The 13,002-nt window shown below is 38.2% G+C and overlaps 1 long non-coding RNA gene across 1 annotated transcript in view; it reads left to right on the forward strand.

Moving 5' to 3' along the window:
* LOC146767873 (uncharacterized) overlaps window positions 1-13,002 on the forward strand; it is a 29,674-nt gene that overhangs the window by 1,503 nt on the left and 15,169 nt on the right. The window lies entirely within an intron of this gene.

The following is a 13,002-nucleotide window of genomic DNA, read 5'->3' on the forward strand; positions in this document are numbered from 1 at the left end:
CAAAAAATCAACAAATTCATCTTCTGTTGAGATTGTAAAATGAACCTGGCAGAGGTCCTTGTATCAGTATTAATCTTTGCTGTGATGAGAGTATCAGGCATTCAAAACTAACTGCTCTCTGCAGATGTCACTGTTACCAACACTGGGAGAAAAATCTTAAATCAATGTTATTATGTGACAGTAATGCAGGTTCCTCAGAAAACATTCCAAATCTCTATTGCCCATGATTACAAAGTAATCACATCATGTGTGCTGCAACTGCAATGCTAGCAAAAGTCAGTGCGTCGGAGGTGCTGTTATTCAAATGAGCTGTAATTCTTTACAGTCATCTTGTTCCCAGAGATTTTAATACTTCATTTAAAAGTCACTGGGAAGAGGGACTGACCTTGGTATCAGGTGCCCACTGAAGCCACTCTGTCAGTCCTCTTCTTGGCTGGACAGGGCAGAGACAATATAACAAAAGGATTGTGGGTTGAGATAAAGACAGGGAGAGATCACTCAGCAATTACTGTCACAGGCAAATCAGACTCAACTTGGGAAAAAAATAATTCAACTTATTACCAATCAAAATCAGAGTAATGAGATATAAAACCAAATCCTAAAAACACCTTTCTCTCATTGCTGCCTTCTTTCTGAGCTGAATTTGATTCCCTGCTCCCGCCAGTTGTGCAAGGGAACAGGGAATGTGGGCTGCAGCCACTTCAGCACATGTTGTCTCTGCTGCTCCTTCCTTCTCAGGGGGTGGATTCCTCACACCCATCGCCTGCTCCATCATGGGGTCCCACCCAGTCGTGCTCCATAAACTTCTTCAAGGTGAGAGCTTCCTAGGGCTGCAGTTCTTAATTAAATGCTCCAGCATGTGTGCTTTCCACATTGTTCCAGTGTGGGACTCCCCAATGAGACCAGAATTATCCTAAATGAGTACTTCCAGCAAATCTGCTCCAACATAGGCTTCCCAGAGGTTGGACATCCAACCTGGTGTGGGTTCCTCCTTGTGCTGCTCCACTGTGGACCTTTTCGAGTTGCAGAGGGATAGCTGATCTCACCACAGTCTGCATCGTGGGCTGCCAGGCAATCTCTGCTTCAGTGCGTGGAGCATGTCCTCCCCCTCATTCTTCACTGATGTGGACATCTTCCCTTTTTCCATCATGATCTCAGTCCTCTCTCCAGCTGCAGTTGCTCTTGCTCAGTTTTTTTCTGTCTTAAATCTGTTATCACAGCGGTGCTACCATCACCACTGACAGGCTCAGCCTTGGCCAGTGGTGGGTCCATCTTGGAGTTGGCTAGTGAGGGATCAGTCAGACGCAGGGGAAGCTTCTGGCAGCTTCTCACAGAAACCTAACCCTGTATTCCCCCCGCCAATTACCAAACTTGGGACATACAATTCAGTTGCACAGACATTGTGAGTGGTCTGCAAGTTCTTAAAACTGAATACACAGTGTATCATAAAAAGATATTGCTGAGGAAGATATGAATAAGAAAATAGGTATCTACTGCTGCATAAAAATTCATAATTCAAATTTGTTTCTTGAGGCCTGAGCTTTTTATAATGTCATGCAGGCTACATGAAGGGGATATATCATCTCCATTATTACCGGTTCTTATGCATTGCTCTCTGACTTCAATCTATTTATGTTATCTGGATATGTTACTGGATATGAATGTACCTGGATTTAAATCCCAGTTACTTTTCTTCAGTACAGTGAGTTTTCAAAGCAGTCTTAAATTTTGACCATGGTTTTTCAAATTAATTAGGCAGTCTGATACTTCTTCTGTGCTGGTGAATATCTATGTAGCTAGAATGGAAAACATGTTTCTTGTTAGTCTCCATGTATTATTTGTTATTTATTTTTTTCTTTCTTTCAGTTTCTCAGTCTAAATTTAAACAGTTACAAATTTCCTAGTAATCCCCACCACTAAAATTTTAATTAATGCTTATAGAATTAATCATGAATGACTTTACATATATAACAGTTAAATAAGAAAACATTATAATTTTACTTTTTTTTCAGAAAAGAAAAAGTGCCTTTTGTTAGAGAAAAACCATTTTATTTGTTTTTTAAATAAATACATCATGATCTAATAGAAAATTTATACTGTTAGATCCAACAAGAAGCCTGAACTTGGAAAGCATCATAGATATTTTAAAAAGATTTCCCAATATTGATTTATAGAAGTATGTTGAGAATCTTCTTTAGCCATTTCTGTACTTTGGTCATATGTCTAATCTGATTGATGCTTGCATAATTTCAAGACAAATGCTCTATGTGTCATGTTTCATGAATTTGCATTGACATATTTGCCAGCTCTTTATCAGAGGAAAATGAAAGAATAAAGTAATCAAATAAAAATGTCTGTTCATTTGGAACATGAAATATTTATTTTCTGAAAATTACCATATACAACAGTTTAAAAATAGAATAGAAATAGGAATAGGAATAGATAGAATATAATAGTTTCAATTGGAAGGGAACTACAATGATCATCCAGTCCAGCTGTCTGAACAATTCAGGGCTGACCAAATTAAATCGTGTTATTAAGGGCATTATCCAAATGCCTCTTAAACCTTGACAGGATTGGGTCATTGATCACCTCTCTAGAGAGCCTGTTCCAGTGTTTGACCACACTCATGGTAAAGAATGTTTCCTAATGTCCAGTCTAAACCTTCCCTGGCATATCTTTGAACTCTTCCCACATATCCTACCATTGAATCCCAGGGAAAAGACATCAGCACCTTCTTCTCCACTTCCCCTCCTCGGTAAGCTGAAGTCAATAGCTTACTGAGCAATGAGGTCACCCCTCAGTCTCTTTGTCTCCAAACCAGGCAAACCTGATATCCTCAGCTCCTCACAGGATATGACTTCCAGCCTTTGCTCCAGTTTTGTTGCCCACCTCTGGGCACATTCAAGGACATTCATATCCTTCTTAAATTATGGGGCCCAGAACTGCGCACAGCTCTCCAGGTGAGGCCGCACCAGTGCTGAATACACTGGAACACTCACCTTATCTGACTCTCTGTGCTGTGTTTGATGCATGCCAGGATGTGGTTTGCTGTCTTGGCTGCAAGGACACAGTGCTGTCTCATACTGGATCTGCTACCAGCCTGCACCTCCAGGCCCTCTTCAGGGCTCCCCATCCATTCCTCTCCCAGTTTAAAAATACGCAAATAGAGCAAAACTTTGAAGAAGATTACAACTGATGTTTGTGGCAGACAAATTATTGCCATATTTTAGTCTTTGTGAGAGATATTAACAGGTTTGAAAACTCATAACTTACCTAAATGTTGATATGACACTATCTTGCCAGAGAGTTGATATGTTGGATAATATTTTTACTAAGAGTCATGAAGTATAGAACTATTAAAAACAGTTAAACCCAGGGGGAAGGCTAGAACTGAATTCCATGTTTCAAAATTTGTTAATTTATTTTAAAAGTTATTTATAAACTGAGAAAAAACTGTTTGTCTCATGAATAGAATCTGCTCAGAAATACAAATCACAAATATAGACAGTGTCTTATTTCTTGCTTTTTCTTCATTTCTTCATTAGTGATTTTGAAAGAATGGACATTAAATAATTCCTTTACATAGAAAATTTCAATGTGTTGCTGAAGTGAATTGAGCTGATAAGCTAAGTCATCATGGTCAACAGACTTCATACCCATTTAGGCTGATGTTAATTGCTAATACTGTAGAATCACATTTGGAACCTGGTGGGTGGACCTCACCTGTTTCTCTATGTAGAATACATAGTATTCTACATTATTTTCTAGTAGCATATAGAAAAAGTGGTAGAACTGGTTCTCCCTCTCAGTTTTACTGTATTACTGCAATGATTCATGCTATTTGTGTCAAAGAAGAGCTGCTGAAGTGTAGGCACAGTTTGTGGTAATTGGGAGTAGGGCTGTGGCCAATAGGCTACAGCTGTGAAAAGCAGGTGAGCAGTATTGAAAGCAATGAGCTATGGAGTGCCCAGGTGCACTGACCAATCACCAAATGGAACAGAGGGCACACAGGTGCAATGCCTGAATGATGAATTGTATAAAATGATGAGTGGGCTAAAGAGCAAGAAAGGGAGATACCTAATGACTTCTGATGTGGTATGGTGTTGTTCTGTATGGGTTGTAGCTTCCTGAAATTGCATGATAATGGTCTGTGTGTTGTGGGTGTCTTGACAGTGGCGTATTCTGTGATACTGAAGGTGGTAGTTTCTTGATGAAAGTATCAATATCTTATTGCTACATAATAGGTAATGCTGAAGAAAGGAAAATGTATGTGATTAATTCACATGGTTTGGGGGAAAATACCAGAAAATACAATATCATTATGTGCCTGTTGTGCCTCCCTAGGTCTCTCTCCCCTTCTTCCTTATGTCAAAGAAATTTTGTAGTTTCAAGCCAAGAATGCTGAGGTTTATTTGTATGTGTTACTTATTTCAAAATATTAAGCACTTTGTTTCTGATGTGATGCATTCCTCAAAAGCAAGGTTGTTTTGTTGTAGGTTATGCAGTCTGATGGTGATACTTACTTAGACCAGATCAAATTTTTCTAAAATTGCCTCAGAATACTACATCTTCCCAAGGAAGTAAGAAAACGTTTTCTCTTCTAGCCAGACACTGGCCAAAATATCCTGTTCTCATTGTAATTGATAATTGATCCTTTTAAGGCAAGTCCTGAGTGATCAAGTCTGAAGAAAGACAACAGTATTTTTGCCAGATTCTGAAAATGGGACATAATCAGAATTTGTTCTGTTAGCTACAGTTGCAAATGCCATCTCAACTCTGTTTTCCGCTTACCTCTTCAAAGTACCACAGCCTCACAGCAGGATATCTCTGTGAATTCTGCTGAAAGTGGAGCATCTTTTGCAATGCCAGGTGCTAGGCTGTTGTCTGTTATGCTGCTATGTGTTTGCCATTCTGGCTCATATCATTGAATATAGTGTCCTGAAAAAGAGGTTGATTAAGGGGTTTGTTTCAGAAATGAATATGAGAGGGATTGGTAGCTGTTAGAAAGTGGCAAGGCTCTGTTGTAGCTTGATGGTTCACTCTTTGCACAAACTGCTGACTTAGCTAGACACAGAAAACAAACCTCAGGATTTTATATAAATTCCTTTCAGATATCTGGATTATTGTACACTAGGAGGTTTCTCAGAGGCTTATTAAGTAAACCCAGAACGTTGTTATTGAAAGTTCTGCTGACACAAGATGGGATAGTGCCATAGGGATTCATGTCACATACACTGTAGGGTGGTAGGAGGCCATTCCTACCAGCAGCAAAACAGAAGCACCAGAGACATTATAATTTCTAGCAAGGACATTTTAAGTCCTGCTTAGTCACGAACTTGGAGAATGACTTCAGGCAAATAACTTAAAAAAATACTAAAAAAATAGAGAATATTTCAACATATCAAATCAGACACAGATGCCAACATTACCCTGTTCAGAAGTGTATTTGTCAATGAAAAGGAAAAACAGTGAAGTTGAGAGACAGAAAACTGCTGCCTGAGGACACTAAAGAACAGAACTGTCCTAGTACAAGATAAGTATTATTTTGTGCTTTAAACATTTCTGAAGCTGGTGTGTTCACTTCTGAAAGGATGCTTGGCAAAAAGAAATCAATAAATAAAATTTTGAATAGTAAGTCTTTTGTTTTGGACACCATAACTTTTCATGTATTTATTCTGGGGAGTTCTGTTAGCTGGCAGACTTTTCAAAGTACTTCTATTAAAAAAGATGTTGAGATGTTCCTGTTGAGGTTATTTCTTTGTTCCTCTTAAAGGATATATAAAATTGTCCAAGTGTTCTTTAGCACAGATAAAAAGTGTGATTTTTGATGCTACCATCATGTCCCTTCTCCCTTTTAAAGACTATTCAGGGAACCAATTACTTGTATTGGAGAGGACAATTGTCATGTGAACTGAACAGAGACACTTTGACAGAATGGTCTTATTTAATATGTTACCAGTTATTTTGATGGAGGGATATGATGGGTTCTTTTGTCACATGCTCATGTTTCTATTAGATTATTTGGTAAAAACTGGCCTGCATGCACCAAAGGGAGCACAGAGAGACAGCAGGTGGCAAAGGTACCAGAATTGTGGACTTGGAGGTTATCTTGCCCAGACCCCTGCCAGGCCATCCCAGATAAGCTTCAGCTATGTGCCAGGGTGACACCCATCAAGATGAGTCTTGGAACACCTTGCAGATGGAAGCTGCAATAAGGACATGGTATGGGGTGTATGGGAAAGAGCTTTTTGTGATTGCAGCAAACTTAAAATGGGACACTTGAGGAAGGGAAGAAGGCAGAGAAGGAAATGAATCTAGGCGATTTGGGGAGGAGCAATCACAGAGCAATAGAAGGATAAGGGGATGAAAGGGGCCACTTGCAGGTAAACAAAATAAGTGCACTTGGCTGGCTGTGCCCATCTTCTTACCAAAATGCATTTTCTAACCCTTTTCCTGAGTTCCTAGGTATGTGTATTGTGTCTGTGGTGCCTGTGAATGTGTGACCAATATTGAAGATCAAGCTGGACTAGCCAGCACATAGGTGCAATGGCCAGGGAGCCAGTTGTGCCTTTCAGGATGAGTCCAAGGGAGAGTTAAATACTGAGAGCCTGGGGAGTCCGAACCATGTGTATATGTGCGAGTACAGGGCTCTGCATCAGCAGCTAAAGTGGGGCTGGGTCATCAGGTGCCAGCAACTGGAGAGAATGAGACCTCAGAGCAACTACTAGGTGCAATTCCTGAACTACAATCTTGTATTACTCCACAAGTAAACTACTTCACGTTTTTATAAGAATGCTTTCTTTTAATTATGAATAAGATTTTTGAAGTAATTTGCATTGTAATATAAGATGTTAGTGTAATAGGTAGAGCACTTTTTTACTTTGAAGGTCACTCACTTTATAACTACCAGATTATCAGGTGATCTGCAGCTTGTCCCATTTTTTTCTGGCAGAATAGAACAGAAGCCTATTGAGTATTTTGAGTCCTGTTCTTTTTTAATGAAGCAAATAGCTACAGAAGAGCTCAGGTACCCCAGGAAGGCAAGCAATCATCACTGATGACAGTGCTGAAACAAGAAGACTGAGAATCCACCAGGCCTTAGGGAGGTATTTGTAAGGAAGGATATACATTTAAATTAGTTACGTGACACTGACATGGAACTATGCACTTTAGAAACCTTCAATTATCTTGAAGTAAGGCAGAAGACAAAAGCCAACATAATCTTCTTAAAGTCATTCTAGTAGCCCGGAAAAGGCAGAAGGTACTAGACAGTACCACTGTTTGCATAACTAGTATGAAGAAGATGGTTTCAGTTTGTCAAACATTTATCCTGAGATGGTTGGATAATGAAGTCTGGTGCTTACTTCTCGCAGAAAAAAAAAATATAATCTCTGCTGGAGATTATCTGGAACAACTATGAGACTGTTAACACGAAAATAAAAGAGAAAACCTTATAAGAATGCAAATGTGGTATAAACGCAAACTCAGGATGTTGTGATCAAGGTCAACAGATGTGGAAAGAATGTATATTTCAATTGCTATATGGTGCTGCTGGAAGACAGTAGGCAAGAGGAATTTAAAATTCTCACTGATTAGAAGAAACTTGATATAGCTAGTATTGCTAAAAGCTGATGAGTTGATTTGCATGATTAGAACATTAAAATCAGTGGCTATTACCTACTTAAGGAGAACAAAATAGTCAAAAGAGCTAATGGCGTGCACTGAAGCAACAATGTGATAACTAGCACAGTCCAGAAGACTGAAGAAAATTTAGTAATTGTCAATTAATGCTGTAATCTTTAGAGACACATTAAGGTCTCATACAGGTCCTAAAATAGCCTCCTTTAACATCTTTTAATCATGATAGATGACTGTTCTCTAACACGAAAAATTGTGCTCCCAGATCTTATTTCCCTATTTTGGTTGCCATTATAGCAGGTAAAGATGTTTTAGTCAACTGATCTGAATCAAGACTAGTTGTTAGGTTTATATGCAGTCTAGCAAACAAATAATCTAGAAGTTGGGTTCAGTGATCCTTGTGGCCTCCTTTCAGTTCAGGACATTCTATGATTCAATGAATGTTTTCCATTAATTAGAAATTACTGATGAACATTTACTGGAGGACCAAAATTATTTAATCCCACAGTGTAGGCAACCCCCTCTGCCTCACTGGTAAAGTGGAAGTTAGAAATAAATCACAATATGTGGCATATGAAATACTAAATGGATACCAAAAACTGTGTGGTAGAATTATTGTAAGAAAGAAGCTGAAGGAAAGTAACAACATTGGAAAAAGAGCCATGGCAGCTGTGCTAACATTAATAGAGTAATTTTTTAAGGGTATGGAAAACCAACCAAGCAGTATGAATACAATGCATGGCTCACTGGTGATTGTCACTGAACATGTCTGTCCTGTATTTTGCAGGAAGTGCTATAGAGGGCTTATTTCACAGGAGGGATACAAAGTTTTTCCATTTGTAACTAAAAATATTATTAACACATATTGTGATGGACCATTCTCAATTTAAGTGGTTTGGATGGATTTTCAGAAGATATGATTGAAGGAATGTTTGACCAGCTGATGTGCACTCTTAAGAAATCTTGGAATAGTGGATACATTCCAGAAGACTAAACAAGTGGATATTTTGTGACATAACTAAGAGACTTTATTCTTGAAAGAAAAACTTATAAGGAGGTGCTTTAATAGTGAATTAGCAAAAAATTAAGGAATCACTTTGGATTTATTGAAACCAAGTCATGTCAAATAAACCTGATTTCCTTCATTAAGATTACAGATTTGATGGCTAAAAGGAGCTGCTTGGATGTAACATATTTCTTTAATAAATTATTTGACTGTGTCTTGCATCCTATCCTTGATTACAAAACCAGCACTACACAGCTATGCATTTCATATACTAGTGAACTGGCTAATGAATAACCTATGAACAAGTAGTTATCAAAATAAAATCAACCATGTGTGATGTTCTGCAAGGGTTGAGAGTGGATCTGACACTATTGGATGTTTTCATCGCTTCTCTGAAACTGAAAATTTGTCGGTGTTAAATAGAGCTTAGAATTATCCTAAATGACTTAAATTTCTTAGTAAATTACATTCCATCAAACAAAAGATATTTAAATGCAACCAGTCGTGAAAGCTATAAATTCAAATATATAAGTTCAAATTACAGGGAGTTAAAACAATATATCTGCAAACTTTCAAGTATCTACCCGATTCTGTGATGTTATGCTCAACCTTCTACTGTCCCTCTGGGTCTTACAGCTTCATAAGTCCCTCATTGGGAGGAGTATGATGATGATGAAGTCTTCTGCCTCCCTCTAGGATCCACTTGGCATTATTTTTGTGTTTGCTAAAGCAGTCTCCACTTTACTCTTTCTATATTGGTCCTCAAGGCAATTTTAGATCTAAATTTACTGCATTTGATGTAATTTATATCTCTTAGACACTTTTTCTTTGCTTTCACCCCTAAAACTGGTTTTGCCCAGCTCTGAATGTTGCATTACTTTGAAAATCAGTAATTGATGACTATTGCTACTGATGCCTTTTTGAGCTTACCTAGAAAAAGAGGCCTGACAAAATGAAAAGAATAAAAAGCGGTTATATTTATTGAAGGTACATTTATGGCAGACAAAGCCCCCCACGGGCTACACCCAAAATGAATGACTGGTCATGTGCTTTCACACTTTTATAAGTTTGGTCCATTTGCATATTGGGGATTAATCTTCCAGTTACAGCTTCAGGTAATGAAGTCATTTTACCCCAGATTTGCTCCCTCCAAACTCCCCATCTTTTATAAAAGATGTAAACTTTTGTTTACCTCTCTTGGAGCCTGAGACAATAAGGTGTCTGTGATTCCTGGGCCTAGAGAGGAATTGTTTTGTCTGATCAAAATGTGAAGACAGTAGCAAGCACTAAAAATGAAGTCTAGAGTAGTACACTAAAGAATTACAGGATGAAAAATACAAAAGCTAAAATCCTAAGGCATCATTCTTTATTGCACATGGCCTCTGTTGTCTCCTACACCTCCTATGCCTAAGGTTTCCACTATTGTTAGCTGTCCATTCTCCTCTACACATTTTGCACTAGGGTCATGGGTAAGTTATTACACAAGGATAAAGTGTTTTTACAATTTATTAGTTTCAAAATATATCAAACAATGGAAGCCATTTTTATGATTGTATGAAGCTCAGTAGAAATTTTTTTAAAAACCAAACTTTATAGTACTGCCATGGTCATTGGGCAATTTCTGTTACCTGGTAAAACAAACCTCCAGGCAGGCCAGGACTAGCCTACACAAAACCTGACCTGTGCCTGTGTTATTAACCCTAAGCCTGTGGCCTGGTGTAAGCAATGTTACAAGACCTTGCTAAGCTGCAATATTGTGCTAGAAATTACAAGAGAAAACTACTTACAAGTTAATAGGGTTGATAAGACTTGGGGTTATTCAGCCTGGAGAAGACTCAGGAGAGACCTTACAGCAACCTTCCAGTACCTAAAGGGAGCTTACAAGAGAGCTTTACTATGAGAGTGGTGAGACACTGGAACAGGTTGCCCAGAGAAGTTATGGCTACCCCATCCCTGGAAGTGCTCAAGGTCAGATTGGATTGGACTTAGGATTCAGGTTAGGTTGGATGGGTCTTGGAGCAGCCTGGCCCAATGAAAATGTCCCTGTCCATGACAGGGGAGCTGGAACTAGATGATCTTTAAGGCCCTTCCAACCTGAACCATTCTATGATGATTGCATATTAGGTTTTGTTTGACTGACTCTAATAATGGTAATTTTAAAAGTAATTTAAGGGAGAGGACCTCTTCTTGATAGATTGAGATATTGTTGCCTTTTGTCTCAGAATGCTTGCTTCTGCTAAAAGCAAGGAAGCAAATAAAATTACTTTTTGAATGCACTGTCTAATATTTCCATGGCAACATTAAAAACTCTCAGTTTAGTACTGTGAAAACAGAAAAAACACAATATTGTTACCTAATGACTTGGTTCAAGTTAGTGTACCACAGTTTTAAATCGCCTGAAGAGAAATTTACCATGAAACATCTTCAAGTCAGTTTTCAGCAATTGCATGTGTGTTACTGAAACAGATAAGTTCCAAACACGAAATTCTTTTGACTATTTTAGTAGTGTGTTCTCTGGCTTGTGTCTGTGTTTGGCCATTACTTCTCTAGTTCTTTGGGGTGTTGTAGCCACAGTTGTCACAGTTTTTATTCTGCATTATTTTGGTACATGAGAAATAGTTAAATATTCTCAGATTTTAGTGGTGGAAAAACAGTATCTGAAAATGTTAATCCTTAATTTTAGATGTCAATTTCCCTTCAGGTTTCAGTTGAAAGAACTTGACTTATCTCAAGAATCGCTGTTTGAAAAGGCAGTATGCCTGCTACTGTTACTGAATTGTATACCTGAGCATTCTCTTCTAAAAGGTGATTTAGTACTGGCATCTTTTGTACAACCTGCTTCTCCCCAAACAGTAACAAACCAAGCTTTCAGCAGCAATTCTAGGACTGAAATGATCATTAAGGACTATACTTAAATGTTATCCAGCAGTGTAAAACAAATGATAACACTAACATGCTAGTTTTGGCTGGGGTATTGTTAATTTTCTTCATAGTAGCTTATATGGGCAAATAATACTTTGGATTGGTGCTGGAAACAGTCCTGATAACTCAGGGATGTTTTAGCTACAGCTGAGCAGCTCTTGCACAGTATAGAGGATTTTCCTTCTTCTCACCCCACCCCACCAGCAAGGAGGGCTGGGGGTGCACAAGAAATTGTCAGGGGATACAGCTGGACAGCTGACCCCAAATGACTGCAAGGATATTCCATATCATCTGGCATCATGCTGAGCTTTAAGCTGAGGAAAGAAGGAAGGAGCAGACAATCAAGGGTGATGCTGTTTGTCTTCCTGAGTCACTATTACACATGATGGAGCACTGCCTTCTGGGAATGACTGAACACCTGCCTACCACGGGAAGTGGCAAATTAATTCCTTCGTTTGCTTTGCTTGTGTATGCGGATTTTGCTTTACCTGTTAATCCATCTTTATCCCAACCCGTAAGTTTTCTCGCTTTTAATCTTCCAGTTTTCTCCTGGATTCTGCTGGAGAGCAGTGAGCAAGTTGCTGCATGGTACTTAGGTGTTGGCTGGGGTTGAAGCATGACAAATAGCCAAATTAACAAAAAACCAAAAACAAAATCAAAACCCCTTAAACAAACAAAACAATCTAAAAAACCAACATCCCTCCAAAGATTTTATTAAAATATATATTGAGAACTTAAGGAAAACAATAAAAAACCCAACATGGATTTAGCATTCTTCTTCTGTTCATCCATCTGTCTTGAAAGAAGAAATGTTCTTTTGGTTTTATTATGCATTCAGATTCTATGCACTTAAATTTTTACAACTTGCTTTATTCATCACAGAACAAGAACAAAAACACGTAAGAAGGCTGTTTTCATGCAGGTTTTTTTTTTTTTTTTTCTGAAGAATAAGGTCATTAAGCTGAGATGACATCCCTATCATTCTTTAAATGTCTCTGAGTATTCTGTTTGGAGTTTTTAATTGTTTTATTTATCTCAAATGCCTGTCATATGATAAATCAAGCCATGGTAATTTTTTCTTGTCATTCAGAAACATTTTATCCAGTATATGTATAAAATGCTTATCTGTGGTTACCTTTTGTTCTCTTTTTTACTGTTGGTGAATCTCTTCTTTTTTTACAGCTTACATTCTGTTTCATTGGCAATATTAATCAGAAATATCCAGAGACAACGTTCTCTTTACATGCTTCTGTAGTCATGAGGATTAAATGGCTGTGTACATTTTCACATTCAGTAGCAGCACTGTCATCATTAGAACCCCAGATCTTCATCATGAGACTTTTTGGTTTAACTGATAGAGGTGTTCATTATCCTTGCTTTGTTTCTGTCATAGTGTGCCACTTCATTTTCCTGCACAACAACTGAGCTGTCAG

Source organism: Lonchura striata, chromosome 3 (assembly GCF_050655825.1).
Source record: "Lonchura striata isolate lonStrDom1 chromosome 3, ASM5065582v1, whole genome shotgun sequence".
NCBI lineage: Eukaryota > Metazoa > Chordata > Aves > Passeriformes > Estrildidae > Lonchura > Lonchura striata.